General features: G+C 43.2%; 1 long non-coding RNA gene across 3 annotated transcripts; it reads left to right on the top strand.

Moving 5' to 3' along the window:
- Positions 1 to 5,312: 5,312 nt before the first annotated feature.
- Positions 5,313 to 15,073, top strand: LOC308582258. 3 transcript variants are annotated; one of them, XR_014005579.1, is made up of 3 exons: positions 5,313 to 5,866; positions 13,470 to 13,757; positions 14,885 to 15,073. It is a non-coding gene; the product is annotated as an uncharacterized lncRNA (long non-coding RNA). The 3 variants fall into 3 exon arrangements; XR_014005581.1 differs by lacking the exon at positions 5,313 to 5,866 and adding an exon at positions 14,132 to 14,209 and having other exon boundaries at positions 13,252 to 13,757; XR_014005580.1 differs by lacking the exon at positions 5,313 to 5,866 and having other exon boundaries at positions 13,252 to 13,757.
- Positions 15,074 to 17,126: the final 2,053 nt, after the last annotated feature.

Here is a 17,126-nt window from a genome sequence, read left to right as displayed (position 1 = left end):
ATTATAACAATACCATAAAAATAGCCTACTGGATCAGGCCAATGGCCATCTAATTCAGCATCCTGTTCTCACACAGCGGCCAACCAGATGCCTGTGGGTAACCCACATGCAGGACCCAAACATTAGAGCACTCTCTCCCCACTGTGGTCTCCAGAAATTGGCTGCATTATATGCAGAGCCTAGGTAAGGTGTTTGGTTTGGAATAGCACTTCAATTGGTCAGCATTATTCTGGCTGAATTTGCAGTAATGGGTTGTTGTCATGCACACTTTCTTGTGCTGAAATTATTACAGGAATTTATGTATAGGTTGGGGGGGGGCGTTGCCCCTCCAGCAAATATCATGCACATGCAGCCCACTACCAAAATCAGCACAAACATTTTTGTGACTTTTGTGATTTGTCCCCACAAAACACTTCATCACAGTTTCTTCCTATCTATTCAAAGGGCCTCTGCTGCACAATACCAAATGTAACAATTCACTGATAAATGTATCTCTGCACTGGCTCACTGGGAAAACTTCAGAAATTCATATAGACATGTGAGCTGAGCTACTCAGCAGCCCCTCTGCCTTAGTGATTATCCCTGGCATCCTGATACCTGATTGCCAGACAGGTAGGCATTCCAGAAATAAGAAACCCAGATGAAGACAAAAGGGTGTGATTGGTTCATGGGGTCACGAAGAGTGGGACACAACTAAATGACAACAACAACTTGGCAGGGAAACAGGGAAATGTAAATATCTCTTTTGTTACACTTGATAGGTGCTTGGTGGAGGGCAAGGGGAGGCATGGGGCAGGGTCCAGCATGCTCAGATTACTGCCTCTAGACCTCCCCTTTCATGATGTAACCATGATGTATTACTGATGTAGTTTGGGGGGGGGTGTAACATGGGGATTAAAGGTAAAGGGACCCCTGACCATTAGGTCCAGTCGTGACCGACTCTGGGGTTGCAGCGCTCATCTCACTTTATTGGCCAAGGGAGCTGGCGTACAGCTTCTGGGTCATGTGGCCAGCATGACTAAGCCGCTTCTGGCAAACCAGAGATGCCATTAACCTTCCTGCCGGAGCGGTACCTATTTATCTACTTGCACTTCGTGCTTTTGAACTGCTAGGTTGGCAGGAGCAGGGACCGAGCAACAGGAGCTCACTCCGTCGCGGGGATTTGAACCGCGACCTTCTGATCGGCAAGTCCTAGGCTCTGTGGTTTAACCCACAGCGCCACCCGTGTCCCAAACACATGGGGATTAGCAACTAATAAAAGTTTGGGTTCTCTTTTGTATGGAGCTTCCATCTTTTTTCACCTGGTGGCAGGTGGGAGTTCTGTTGCAATAGTCTTCAATAAAGACCAAGCCTTCAAGCCTAATGGCTGCTGTTTTGCTCTGGTATTCCTGGCTGCTGTCCTTGTTTTTTTGTCCAAGGGAGCCCTCAGATTTCTCTGTAAACAAAATAGATTTGCAACTTTAAAGGCAGCTTTGATGATGGTACCAGGGAATTATTGATTTGAGGTTCATCAGTGAGGGAAGTGAAAGGCTCTTCCACTGAAGTAAATTATGTCCTAATTACCTGTATGTAGCCATAGATTATTTGCTCATTTTTTTTTCATTGTAACAATTTTTGTGTTGAAATACAAATATCCATTTAAAAGTCAAATACTGGTATTAAAACCAAACATCAAAATCTCAGAATTGATTCCTACATTTCACTCTGACTCAAAAAGGACAACTACATCTGAGTACTGTATACGTATTACTTTTGAATACAGCTCATTGAATTTGATATAGATTTTCAAATGTTAACTTCTTTAAGGACACAATTTCAGATGTGATTTGGGATGGTTTTTGTTTTCAGCTGCTTTCCTTTAAAAACATTGAAATAAACATTTCCTTGCAGTGTTTTGTTTAATTAATTAACAATATGCTACTTTTTGACTTGAGTCCCCAGAACAGCTTGCAGTGTTCAGCAGACAGAACCATTCCATTAAAAATCTCACACTTTAAATATTAAAAGAAGGGGGAAAAATGCTTTCATGAGTAAAAGGTATTTGGAGCAGGGGTCGAGAAAAAAGAAAATGGATTGAAAACCAGTGTAAAAATACCAAACTAAATCACAAAAACAGGAGGGGGGGAAATCACAAAAACAGAAAAACCCCAAAATAAGCCAGAATAAAGCTCCCACACATGGTGAAGTCCAGGGGAGTTGAACCAGAAGCAGGCATGTGTTGACGTCTTCACATGCTTTTTCCCATTTGTTCAGTTGTTCTATTACATGCTTGCCTTTTATTATATGTTATTCACACATTTAATTAGCTGACCAGGTGCCTCCTGAGGAAATTTAATTTGAATTGTTTTTCATCACCACAACTGGCCACTTGCCTGTCACTAGAAGAACAGCACATTAAGCAGATCAAACTGTACAAGGCGATCACGTTGCAAAGCAGATTAGCATCTAGACTCTTGGCACTGTCTCCTGAAGAAGCCGCACTGAAATGAATGGAGTTGCTCAAGACTCTGTCCTCCAGCTACTCCCCTTCATTCTAGATAAGATTTGCGTCAACAGATATTCTGGATGAATCAGTTTCATAATCTGAGCCTGTACACCAACACCTCTTGAACCTCCAAAAATGCCATTTCCCTCTTGCTCTTGCTTGTTCTTACCTCTGGAGAAGGAAATGGGCTTATGGCATTGGTTAGCTGCTTGGTACATTTCAGACTACAGTGGTACCTTGGGTTACATACGCTTCAGGTTACATACGCTTCAGGTTACATACTCCGCTAACCCAGAAAGTGCTTCAGGTTAAGAACTTTGCTTCAGGGTGAGAACAGAAATCGTGCTCCCGCGGCACAGCAGCAGCAGGAGGCCCCATTAGCTAAAGTGGTGTTTCAGGTTAAGTATGGACCTCCGGAATGAATTAAGTACTTATCCCGAGGTACTACTGTACATTGGTGTATTCTGCTTTGCTTCAGTGCCCCTGTCCATGACACATTTTGCACAGTAACTGGTTTTTTCAGTGCCTTGAAAATTCTTCCTGTTAACTATCTGGTGACACATAGATCAGATGATGTATCTCCCCTGTCTCAGTCTATGGCCTTATTTTGGCTGTGGCCTAATTAATTATATGCTTCATATGTGGATCTTATCTAAGCTTTGCATGTGGATTGTATCTAAGCTTCTGCTGAAGTAAGTTAACTTGTTACGTTGGCTTAGTGTTGTTGCTACACACACACACACACACACACACACACACACACACACAAATATGATTACCAAGCTTCTTGCTGTATCATGTTACATTCATTTCTTTTGTGAGCGGCCTACTTTAGAAACTGTTTCTTGCATATACTTAATACCTGTTTATAAAAGCATTCATTCTGACTTGTTTGAGGGGAAGTTACACAATGCTGCATCAAGTAAATGTTATCCTACATCTGGCACATTTAGGCACCAGGCGAAAATGTTCCTCTTCAACCAGGCCTTTGGCTGACTAACATCCTTTTTAATGTTTTTGACGGAGGGGGTGTTACTGTTTTGTTTATATTATATATTTTGTGTTTTTATCTTGTATTTTTATGCTGTGAACCACCACGAGATAGAGGGCGGTATACAAATTTAATAAATAGATAAAGGTAGATAAATAAATATTGCAAACACTCTGATTTTGGGAGGGGTTTGTGGTACAAGAGCAACAGTTGTACAACTGAAGCCACAAAAGCTGCATTTGCTGGTATTGTATCCCACCAGAAAATTGCCTGGAAGTGCTCTGTGATAAATACTGACCTTAACTTGGGAGGACTGGGTTCAAATATGTTATGGATCCTGACTGTAGAAAAGATGGGATGCATATTCTGGCCTCTGCCATCAGGCAAGGGACCCAGGACCACTGGGAAGTTGCTCATACACCCATCTTGCAGGAAGAACAAAATGACAAGGGGCTGTTGGTCCAGCGACATTGAGAATGGGGCTAGCATGTATGCCTCTGTCCCTCTGCACACTTTTGCCCATGTGTGTCCCATCTGAATGTCTACAAGGCTTAAATCCATGCCACAAGTGATGAAATATTATCCATACAACCAGTGCTTTTTTCCAAAAATATGTTTAGGGGTTCTCTCATTTTGAGTCAAGAAAATCACCATTTTATAGTTCGAATCTGGAAAAATAAATACAGTAAATGGACAAAAATACAAAGATTCACAAAATGTTTAGGGATATGTGTACCCTTGCGTTCCCCCAGAAAAAACCACTGCATACAACCTCCAGCATGGTGTGCCTTAGCGCATTCTTTATTTGTGAACCCAGGCTTTTGGTTTGCCTCCCCAGCAGAAGCAGGATTGGGGGGGGGGGGAGTGAAGTAGCAGTGACGTTTTGCTCTGTGTATCCACACACTTGCTTCTTCATGATTAGCTGTGGTATGGCTAAGTGGTATGGCTAAGCTGGACTTTATTGTATTTATCATGGGTAATTACAAAAGAAATCTCAAAGAGTGGTACAAGTTAAAAACAGGCAAAATAGACAATAGCACAAATTCTAGTTCCACAGAAAAAGTCTGCAAATGGGAAACATGACATTGGCAACCATTTGCAAATCAGTTTTCTATAAATACCCCAAGACTTCACCTTTCCGTGATCTGGTTACAGTAATTTTATCAAATTCCTGTCTCTGGCAATCATCAAGCAGGATTGGCCTGCTTCTGCTGAGCCAGTGACAGCTCCTCCGCTTTGCTCTTTTTGCAGTGAACTGAAACATTTTTATTTGTTTCTAAGGTTGGGCAGAACCGAAGGGTTTTGCTCCGCTGGGTTTTAGAAAAGAACACAATGTTTTTATTCCACTCTGCCAAAACACTGGAAAGGATAATGCAAGTCTGGAATAGATCTTCTAATTCACTCAAGAACACACACCAATAATCTGAGGCTGATGTTTGTGTGCACACATTTGTGAGAGAGACAGAGCACACATGCAGGAGTTCCAACGAAAAAAAATATTGCAGGGGGAGGTAGGTCAGCTACAGTGTAACAACAACAACAACAACAACAACAACAACAACAACAACAACAATTTATTTATACCCCACTCATCTGGATGGGTTTCCCCAGCCACTCTGGGCGGCTTCCAACAGGATATTAAAATACAATAATCTATTAAACATTAAAAGCTTCCCTAAACTACAGTACCCAGAATTCTTTCAGAGAACTCAAAAGGTATATGAGATACAGTGGTGCCTTGGGTTACATATGCTTCAGGTTACAGACTCCGCTAACCCAGAAATAGTGCTTCAGGTTTAGAACTTTGCTTCAGGATGAGAACAGAAATATTGTGGTGGCGGCAGCAGCAGCAGGAGGCCCAATTAGCTAAAGTGGTGCTTCAGGTTAAGAACAGTTTCAGGTTAAGTACGGACCTCCAGAAGGAATTAAGTACTTAACCCGAGGTACCACTGTACTTGTTTTGTTTTAGCTTCCCCCTCAATAAATTGCTTCTTTGTTCCCTGGGTCTTGGTTTCAGGAAAGTTAAAATGACAAGCCACCATATGTTCCAAGGCCTTGTCCAGGGCCAAAAATATTACCCCCGTTGCAGTAGAAATCTCCCTGGATGCCTCGATATGTGGATGATTTAGCAGGGAAAGAACTGAGAGGAGGAGGTTGCCAGGAGTAACAAGGGTGTATGATGTCACCACAGGAAGAAAGGTGTCCGTTTGAAACAGGAGTGGTTTCTGCAAGTGCTGCTGGGAAGGGGAAGGAGGATGTAGGCAGAACTGCATGCTGGCTGGCCGGATCAGGCTGTTACAGAGAGATATGAGGATGGTGCTGCTAGGAAGGACAAGCCCCTCTTGGGATGTAAATGCTGTGAACTCTTTCTCTCTCCATAAAACTCAGGTGTAAATATGTTTGAATAAAACAGATTTCTTAAAGTAACACAAACCCTGGTTAAGTGCCAAGACCCCTGGAATCTTGCAACGGTCAGCAGAGATTGGTGTGGCCTGGAACAATGCAAAATGAGAACACAAAATTCATACTCAAAACAAAACAAAACAGGAACAAACCAATAACCCCTTCCCACAAAAACATTTCAAAGGCCATATCAATCAGCCAAAAGCCTGGTTATAGAGAAACGTTTTCATCTGGCACCTAAAGGCGCCAGAAAAGGCCCATTCTCGTGTTGGGCCTCAGGTGGTGACCGTAGGGTCCAGGTCAATTCATATGGAGAGAGGCAGTCCTTGAGGTATTGCAGTCTTAAGCCATTTAAGGTTTTATAGGTCGAAATCAGCACTTTGAATTGGGCCTGGAAACTAATTGACAGCCAGTGCAGTTGGGCCAGGATCAGTGTAATATTAATGTAATATGCTCAAACCCTCTTGCCACAGTCAGCAACCTAGCTGCCAAATTCTGCACCAGCTGAAGTTTCCAAACCGTCTTCACAGGCAGCCCCACATATAACGTGTTGTAGTAATCTAACCTAGAAGTCACCAGAGCATTGACGACAGAAATTAGGCTATACTTGTACAGATAGGAGCTGAAGTGGGCCACCAACTGAAGCGGATGGAAGCCACTCTGCACCACTGAGGCCACCTGAGCCTCAAGCGACAGCAAAGGATCCAGACGTAGGACAGCATAACGTGTCTTCGTAAAAGACTCTTGATTTTTCCTTTCCTTCTTTCCTCTCTTACCGCATGATAAGGCGATGAAATGCTATGGTGGTGGAACTTGCCATTGTAATTAGACCCAAGTGATGGAGCACCATTGCAGAGAGCTGCCAGCCAGCCAAAGGAAAGGTTAACCCAGTGGTGTAGCGTGGGTTGTCAGCACCCGGGGCAAGGCAAGTAATTTGTGCCCCCTAACCCGTGGATTTGTGCCTCCTAACCCTAACCCCCAGATGTTGCACCCGGTGCCACCGGCCCCCCCTGCACCCCCCACGCTACGCCACTGGGTTAACCAGAGCCCTGTGATTCCTGACAGAACCTGCAGCCACGTGAACACCATTTTGTAATTCTTCAGAGGGCTGAAATTGCAGCCGAAGGTTCTTGAATTTGTGTTTGTTCTCTTTTCTGTCAGAAACTCACAATGCTGAGTGCTTTCTCCTCATGGGGCCATCGCTCCCATTCGTATCCAGGAGAGCTGTTTACAGACTGCACAGGGTGGGACTGCAGAAACAAGATTGTTTTGATTGTTCTCAGAACAGTGCAGTAGGAAAAGTCTTCAGTGTTTTTTTTCTCCTGTGCCACAGGGGAGGGAAGAAAAAACACCAACTGTGCTTCAGTGACATTGTATGTAGGTCATATTAAGGCTGAAGACAAGCACAATTAGAAAGTATGTTTTCTGAAACTGCTTCACAAACTTAACTGATCTTTGGAAAGAGTATGGTCACCTCCCTTTCCTTCCCCACTTTTAAAGATTTTTTAAAAATAAGCAGCAGCAGGATAATAAGCAAACAAAGTGATAAGCACTGAAAGGGCCTTTTGGCATGGCCACGGAATGCATGTCCTCCCAACAAGTTAAAGTGCAGCTTAGCCCTTGCATCATACTCCGTCTCCCTCCAACATTTTGCCAGTGAAAAATGCAGGCGGATTATTTATGGGGCAGATATTTAGCTAAGGGTCAGAGAGCCTTGTTGTAAAGGAGCAGTTATGCTGCTATTTCCTTCCCTCTCCCTTTGGAAAAAACAACAATGCTAAATCTGCTTTTGCAGTAGTGAGCTTTGCAGGGGATTGAGCAGCTTTCGAAGAATGTTAAAAACCCTTTCCAATTACCTAAATATTAGAACAGATGGCTAATTAAATGACACCGTTGCTGCTGCTGAAGAGAGGGAGGTGGGTGAAAAAGAACAAATCTTAAAAGAGCTAGTGTGGTAGAGAGTGGGGAGAGGCAGACTAGAGTTCAGATCCCTGCTCAGCTGTGAAGCTCATTGAGTGACTTTGGGCCAGACTTTTTCTCTTAGCCTCTACTACAGGGTCATTATGAGGATATACAGGGAAAGGAGGAGAATCATGTAAGCTGTTTCCTTAATGGCTGCAGATGAATTGGATGGGAAAAGGTCAGATTGCTAACATTTCAAAAAACATAGCTGTCAGCTTTTCCCTTTTCTTGTGAGGAATCGTATTCGGAATAAGGGAATTTCCCTTTAAAAAAAGGGAAACGTTGACAGCTATGTTCAAAAACCTAAAAGATTCATTGATTTTAAAAATCTGCCAGTTTAAGACCAGAGTTAAAACTACTTCATGTTGGCTGAAATGCCATAAAGCCAGGAAATTGGAAGCTAAGGCTAATTACATAACAGATGTGTCCCATGATCAGTAATGATTTGCACTGTCATAAACTGTGTTTGCTTACAACTTAAGTGCCATGCAGTCAAATCCATATGTGGAGGGTGGAGTGCCTGGGACCACACTGTACTGATTCTATATTGCCTTATGAAGCATCTGAGCCATACTGTGTTGCTAAGGTCCTCTATTGGCACTCCCAGTCAGGCAACTTTGACTCTGAGCTTGTATTTAAAGAAAGAAGTAAGTCTCTATCCCACCGAGAAAGAAAGTTAAGAAGCAAAATGCGCAGGTACCCTTCTAAGCCATTTCTGCGGAAAAAAGCCAGCCTGTCAGGATTTTTAGATAATGAGTTTTGATTGATAAGTGCATTGTTTGGACACCAGTAAGTAGGAATCCCTGGAGTCCTAAAGAGTTGTATTTTTCCTCTTCCATTTATAGCACTTTTCCAGCTTTTGTCCAGTAGTCCTTGGCATCTCCAGCATTTGCCCTTCCTTCCGCCCCTAGCAACCAGAATGCATCTTTCCTGGGTGTGTTTATTAGGTGCTTCCTAGAAGTTACCGGTATATTTTGCAAATGCTGTTATGTGATAAGTGAAGGTGGATGCTGAAGAATCCCTTTCCCAAATGACAGGTGCAAAATGTGAAAACTATGCACAGATGTTTTGGCAGGATCTAGAGCCAGACACTCAATAAAAATTCACTGTGTAGTTAGTTACCTTATAGTACAATGTCAACTCAGAAGTGAGTCTCTTTGTGTTTAATGGGGCTTATTCCCAGGTAAATGGGAACAGGATGGCATGGGGGGGGAGGTTATTGTGCCATTAACAGCTCTATCTCCATAGTCAGGACCAGCAGGGCATAGCAGATTTCCTACGGCAAGCATTAATTTGTCTAGGGTGTTGAGAGAAGCAGCAATGGCCACATTTTTCCTAATGCCGGCTAGGGATGATGGGTGTTGATGAGAGACCAAAATCAGGCTGGGGAGAGGAGGTCTCATCTGATGAAGTAGAGACGAGAGTGGAACCACTGTGAATGTTTGTGGGTATGTGAATCCCACCTGAATAGTCTGGAAGCACTCATACTCCAACTAAACCAGAAGGCCCTGTGGGGATGGAACAAAGAGCAAAAGATAAACTCACATGATCCAGCTATGAGAGAATGCATATCCAGGCGGCAGCTGTTTATGCTTCTGGCAGCAGGGCAGATGTCCTGGGGGGAAACATAAATGTTAGTGTGACTGGAAGGATTTTCAGAGGGGTAGACATGCTAGTCTGGCTATGTGTACACACTTCCATTCACTCTACATTCTATGTGTTCCCACTGGTGCATTGGAAAGTGGTGTACACACAATATTAGCTACAATCCTTATATATCCTTGTGTTTCTTATGAAATACAGTACCGAATCCCCCTCCCCAATCAGCATTGATCCGAATAGAGAAAGACCTGGCTGCGTTTTGAGTTGGTAATATGCACATAGCCATGGTTGCAGCAAAAAACAGCTAAGAATTTTGAGGCACCATAAGTTGTCCTCAAAGTACTCAAAACTCTTTGTTGTTTTTGAAAGAAAGAAGTGGCGTAGAATAATAATTCAGCTGTGAATTATTCCATGCTGTTTCAGAGTCATGAAATGCCCCTTCTCAGGTTGCTGTTGAGGCACTCCTTTAGGTATTTCTGCTTGCCACTGCCTCATTCTCTCCAGGAACCAGGAAGAGCTAGAACTCTGGAAATTTCAGACTTTCTCCCTTTCAGACTCTTTTTCCTCAAATGAGAAGCTATCCAGGAAGCCTATGCTGGGTGGACTGCAGGGATCAGATGGACTGCAGCAGCACCACAGATGAGCTTTGTAGTCACCCTTCCTCCTCACGTGTTGTGTTAACTTGGCCTGTGGTAAATTCTTTCCACTGTTCATAAGTCCACAGGGCAGATGTGAAGCCTTTCCCTGGCATGTATTGTCTCCATCACTAGAAAAATAATTTCCTTTCCCCTCACTGAGTGTGAGCTCATGTAGTTATTTGTGTTAGCACACGGAAGTGAGAATGTATGTCAGAGTTGTGTGGTGCTTGGCACTGTTCAGTACACTACCCAGTATGAGTAACCCATGCCTTGAAAATGTTTGAAGGCAATTTTTCCATTTATTTGACTGTTGATTTACATATTATTTAAATACTGTACTGGATACCTCATGCTTTCAATAGCAGGAAGAACGGGGAGTTCCACAGACAGCTTATAGTCTGAATTCAAACAGGAAACTGTAAAACAGTAAATTAATATACAATACCACAATATAAAGCAATAAAAAAATCCATAAAGTGCAGTAAATGAACAATGACGCAACAGCATCACATTAAAAACACCAACAAAAGCATAAGCACACAGGGCATCATGTAACCGAAATGTGTGCAGGATCTGGGATCAGAGAGGGATCAGATGATGACAAACCAAATGTGCTCTATGCGCTGTGAAACAAAATCATACATAGTATTAGCAGGGAATCTTGCAGTGCAGGCATGGCCTCTGGCAACAATAAGATGGAGAGTGAAGCATATGACTACCGGTCACGTGCTGTGTTGCGACATGGTAGTTTCACTTGAGTAAAAGCTGTAGGTGATTATTATTGTCCCCTGAGCATATTGCATCTGGCTCCCCACACAGCTGACCCAAGTTACTGTTTGGTGGACCTCAAGGTTTTAGGGGGGGGGGGAACCCATCAATGTGAAATTTGCCCACACCTGCTCCCAGCCATCTCATCAAGACCAGATTTGAACTTTGGTTACGGAAACCCACTGCCCTTGCCTCCAACTGTCTCTCCATACCAAACAGCAAAAAATTTGGCACTTGGCTTAAGGCACTCTGGTTTTCTTTGAAAGACACGTCTCAGTTGGAGAGTTGAGTTGCACAGTCAGCAATAGTGTGTGTGTGTGTGTGTGTGTGTGTGTGTGTGTGAGAGAGAGAGAGAGAGAGAGAGAGAGAGAGAATCTTGCAGGGAATAAAGAAGTGTGCTTATTATTAATGTCTACTGGCAGACGGTCTCATCAGAGTGTAATGTGCAAAGATACTGAACAGACTTTGTGACCACAAACTGATGGCCTTTTATGCTGGCCCCAAATCCTGGTATGATCAAATCAAAACCATAAACAGCCTGGCTTGCTACAGATCACTGCCTAGGATCATATACAGTGGTACTTCGGGTTAAGTACGTAATTCGTTCCAGAGGTCCATTCTTAACCTGAAACTGTTCTTAACCTGAAGCACCACTTTAGCTAATGGGGCCTCCAGCTGCCGCGCTGCTGGAGCACGATTTCTGTTCTTATCCTGAAGCAAGGTTCTTAACCTGAAGCACTATTTCTGGGTTAGCGGAGTCTGTAACCTGAAGCGTATGTAACCTGAAGCGTATGCAACCCGAGGTACCACTGTATTTACACACTGTACTGTGATTAAATGGTTGGCTTGTGCTATTTCATAACAGAGGCATTAGGCCTCTGAATACCAGTTGCTGGGAATTGTAGGTGGGCAGAGTTGTGTTCCGTTCACATCCAGCTTTCAGGTTTCAGGTTTCCCACAGGCATCTGTTTGGCCCCTGTAAAGACAGGATGCCGAACTGGATGGTCCATCTGCCTCATTCAGCAGGCTCTTTTGTTCAATGCTGCATGTGCACATAAGACACGTTCTAACTTATCAGGCAGATTCACAAAAAAGGTGTATTTAACAGAAAATGCAACAGAGCATAATCTAGAGGTTCTATGTAGTTCACATATTACCTATTACATATTACCTATTACCTATTACCTGCACATCCTAGCCTACAGTTTTTACCCCTGGCACTTTAGGAGTATCAGCTGCAGCCAATTCATCCCCCAAAATGCAGCTGCATGCCCTGTGAGTGCTGCACAATTGCTTCCCCTGCAAAAAAGAAAGAAAGAAAGAAAGAAAGAAAGAAAGAAAGAAAGAAAGAAAGAAAGAATTTGAGAGGTTCACTCATCCCCTCTAAGATCCGCTACTGAACTAGTTAATTTAGACAGAACAGTTTAAGCAAACAAAGGTTTTTGCAATGTGGTGTTTGTAGCACTGGAAAGATGGAAAATACACGTTTGCTGCAGAAAGCCAAGTTAACATCTAATGCTTTATGAATCAGCAGGTGATGTGCCTATCAAGGTGGCCCTTTCTGACCTACATTTAATTTTCATAAAGTGGATTGAAAAAGTACTATTCCTAGTGCTCATCCAGAAGAAAGTTTACATTACCCTAAGGATCTTCATCCAAAGGATGGCTGTTCCCATTCCTCTAGGTTGTCAGATGGCTCCTGAGATCTGTTGCTAACTTCCTCTACTTCATGTTTTGCCATGTTAAATCTCCGTTGGGGTTCTTTCACCAAAGAGTACTTGCCTCAAACTTGAATCTTGGCATCCGGGAATTAAACGCTACCCCCAACAGTATCTTCTCCCATGCTCAATCCACAAACGGACACCGTTGCTGTTTTGGGGTTGGATTCAGGTTGCGCAATTAAAGTTGATTTGGTGCAACAAACCAGTTTTCTGCAAAATGTGACTTTCTGCAATAAGGAAAGTGATGAGAAAATGTGGGATAACAGTTGCTTGGCACAGTGGCATATTACCTCCCCACAGAATCAATGCTCAGTAAACAGAAAGCCGGGAAGCAACCTATACATGTAACTGAAGCATATATCACAAAACGCCAGCAAGATTCCAGTGACCTCTTTTCAAGGAAATGAAATGAAGAATTGGAACACATTTAACAATATGTTTATGACTCTGATGCCTGTCCTCAGGCTGCTTTGCAGGGTTGTTGTGAAGGTGAAATGCAATAATCCCATATATTCTATAGGGCTATTGGAGGAAGGACATGATAAAAATGTTAAACAGACATTATGCATTTAGAATAGGCTGACTGAGCCAGAGATATGGAGGTTGCAGCAACTTGTATTTTTCTGTCATAATCATTATCCAGCTCTCTTCATCTTGGGTGATTCAGGGCCTTTTTCCACAGAAGAGGAAAGGAACAGCATAATAATGCTGCAATACAACACCACAATAACTCATAATAGGCCAATGTGGTCGTTCTGCAATTATTTACGCTTTAAGTGGTTTATGTTCCCTTTGGCATGGCTGCTGCACAGCACATCCTGGTTGTGCTCTGAAAAGACTCCCCCATCATCCCTCAGCTCACTGTTCTTGACAGGTGCGTTTTGTTGTGCTTCTTTCAGAATACACTCCCTGTGCTGTCAACAACTCATGGTTTTGACATCCCTTTGGTTACACTCCAAGATTTTACCTCAAGTGCCCATCATCCTGAAGCACGTTTGCTTCTAAGTGCTAAATTTTCCTCAGGTGGCAGCATCATGTGGGATGAAATGAAATCTTCTGGGTGTGCATTTCATTCTTTCTGGAGGTGTTTATTTCTAATATGCCATTTAGAAGCCAATTCATTGGGATCAGCTGGATTGTACGACACATTTTTCCTTCTGGGTCAAACCTCTCTTCAAGACCAAAGGGTGAGATGGGTTGAAGTTTCAGTCAGCACTTTTAAAAGACATATTTTAATTATCTGCTTGCTTGGTACTAATCTCCATGCTAAACCACCATCATTATTAACTACACAAAGATAACCGAAACCCTACACCAATAAAATTATTAGTTATGCTATCTGAATATGATGTACACAGTGTATACATTGGTTGTAGTTGTATAATGTTATGATGATGATTTATAACATTTGTAAAAGTACATCATGTAATGCTAAACAATAATCTGTTTCTGTGTATCTGAAGAAGTGTGCATGCACACGAAAGCTTCTACCAAGAACTAACTTAGTTGGTCTTTAAGGTGCTACAGGAAGGAATTTTTTTATTTTGACTGTTTCTGGTAGGTGTGGCCAAAGTGTTAACGCTGTCCAATACTGTGACGCTCTGGGAACTTTGGGAGGATGGAATCTGGACATTACCCTGTATGTATGTATGTATGTATTTATTTATAGTTATTGCATTTCTATCTCACCTTTTCCTCCAAGAAGCTCAAGGTCTTCCCCTCCTCATTTAATCCCCATAACAACCCTGTGAGGTAGATTAGGCTGAGAGGCAGTGATAGGCCCCAAGTCACCCAGTGAGCTTCACGACCAAGTGAGGATTTGAACCCTGCTATTCCAGTCACACTGACTCTCTTGTTGCCTTGTTGTTTACTATTTCTGGAAAGAAAACGACTTTGCTCTGACTCAAAAACTATGTTTGCTCCATTAATTTTCTGTGAACGTGTGCCATAATAGGTAGATAAAGAGCAAGGCCGCATCCCAGCCAAGTGAACATAGACCTCCATTTGTGACTTGAGGGATATTTTTATTTAGCAGCGTCGCTTTCCATCATTTGCAGTTGCTGCCTCTGAAGCTGCTCAAGGTTCTGTGGGCTGGTTGCGTCACGTAGCATTTAAATGTTTAAAATCGGCTTTGATGTTCCTGTGGAAATTAGCAGCACACTGTCTCCCACCTCTCAAGGCTCTGGGGTTTCAGCTGAGTCTCCTCCAGTGCTGTATTTTAAAATACAGTGCTGTGCAAGGGGATCAAGGCAGGGTGATAAGCCGTCATGAATGTTCTTGTTCTGACATTGCTTGTTTCTGTTCTGTCACCCAGGCTGAGAAATGGTCTGGTGCCGAATTGAAGGCTAGGAGCCAAAAGCACATCTGTGTCCACAGACTGATAGGGAAGCATGCGATAGAACACCACAATGACATCAAAGTTTTGTACAAAGGAAGCAAACCTCTTGTGGGAAGACTTGGGAAATTCTGTCATTGAGAAATAAACCCAACTTGCAGAATGTGACTCAGTTCTCTCTCTCTTTTTAGACCATGCTTCAAAAGTAGGTAATTTGTTATGTTCTTTATCAGTGATTAGGATCTTTCTTTTAAAACACAAACTGGACCCTGACTTTAGAGAAAGTGCTATGCCACTTCTGGGCTAAAGTCTGCTTTCATATGTGTCATATCTGACTCTTACGACAGAGTGATGAGTACAGACACAGCTGTTCTTGAGCCAAGATGGGTATGTTCCCTCTGAAAGAACAAGCTGGGATTTACTGGGTTCTTGTGGATCCACTTTTGCTGCTAGAAGCTCAGGTAGCCTCAGTGGCTAGGAGTGTCCTTTACTAGCTACGGCTGGTGCATCAACTACAGCTGTTCTTGGACAGGGATAGTTTGGCCACAGAGATCCCTACACTGGTAACCTTAAGACTTGATTATTTTAGCATAGCCTTGGGTCTGGTCTAGAAGTTCCAGCTAGTGCAAAATGCAGCAGCTAGACTGTTGACAGGGCAGATGACTGTCAACATATAACTTCACTGCTCAAAAGCATGTGCTAGCTGCCCATACGCTGCTGAGCAAGCTTCAAGGCTCATGTATCAATTTACAAGGCCTTTATAATAATAATTATTATTTTATTATTTTTACCCCACCCATCTGGCTGGGTTTCCCCAGCCACTCTCGGCGGCTCCCAACAGAATATTAAAAACACCAAACATTAAAAACTTCCCTAAACAGGGCTGCCTTCAGATGTCTACTAAAAGTCAGATAGTTGTTTATTTCCTTGACATCTGATGGGAGGGCATTCCAGAGGGCGGACGACACCACCGAGAAGGCCCTCTGCCTGGTTCCCTGTAACCTCACTTCTTGCATCAGGTAGGCAGCCGTGTTGGTCTGACACAGACAAAATAAAAAATAATAAATAAATAAATTGTCCAGTAGCACCTTAAAAGGTAAAGGGACCTCGACCATTAGGTCCAGTCATGACCGACTCTGGGGCTGCGGCGCTCATCTCACTTTATTGGCTGAAGGAGCCGGTGTACAGCTTCTGGGTCATGTGGCCAGCATGACTAAGCCCCTTCTGGCGAACCAGAGCAGTGCACGGAAACGCCGTTTACCTTCCCGCCGGAGTGGTACCTATTTATCTACTTGCACTTTGACGTGCTTTCGAACTGCTAGGTTGGCAGGAGCAGGGACCAAGCAACAGGAGCTCACCCCATTGTGGGGATTCAAACCACCGACTTTCTGATCGGCAAGTCCTAGGCTCTGTGCCAGACTAAGTTTGTTCTGGGTATAAGCTTTTGTGTGCATGCACACTTCTTCACATACACTGAAACAGAAGTCACCAGACCCTTATATATAGGGTCCCTCCCACTATATATAAGGGTCTGGCATCCCAGAACATGGTGCCCCAGTTTTCGCCTTTGAAGGACCCTTCCAGCTGAGATCAGACAAGCACCCCTCCCCGTTGAATATCTGGTTTCATAGTTCTAACCGGTTTTTAACTTTTCTGTGTAATGTTTTCTGTACACTGCTTAGCGACAGTTGCAGTTAAGTGGTACATAAATTGCTTAAATAAATATAAACAAATATTTCTTTCAAAGCTGCTGTATGAAAAAGAGGGAAAGCACAATCAAACACAAACACACACACACCTGTAACTGCTAACAGACAGGCATGTGAGGTAGCGCTGGCCAACAAATCAAATAAAAACCTTCTAAATGCCAGAGCACAATGGATGTTGTGGGCTTAGTGCACATGTGCCTCTGAGATTTATATAATACCAAACTCCTGCGGCAAAGACTTCGGCAGCCGCAGCAAGGAGACGAAACAGCTTGACTTCTTTGTGTGGCAGGCTATAATGAGGCTCATGTGGCGAGTGAAAGCTGATGCACTCTACAGTGGACTCTTAATAATTGCTGTGGGTAAGTATTAAAGGCACATGGCAGTTCTTATGCAGCTGACTGTCCTCGCAAAATCTCACCTTTGCCAGGCCTCCTCTATACCAAGAAAGCAAGCGCAGGTAGTTACTACTGATTGCTCAGCATCATCTTGATAGGGGCTCGTATCCTCCCTTG

This window comes from Podarcis bocagei (assembly GCF_964188305.1).
Source record: "Podarcis bocagei genome assembly, chromosome: 2".
Classification (NCBI taxonomy): Eukaryota; Metazoa; Chordata; class Lepidosauria; order Squamata; family Lacertidae; genus Podarcis; species Podarcis bocagei.
The sequence above is the reverse complement of the archived record's forward strand: the minus strand, read 5'-3'. Positions and strand labels throughout refer to the sequence as shown.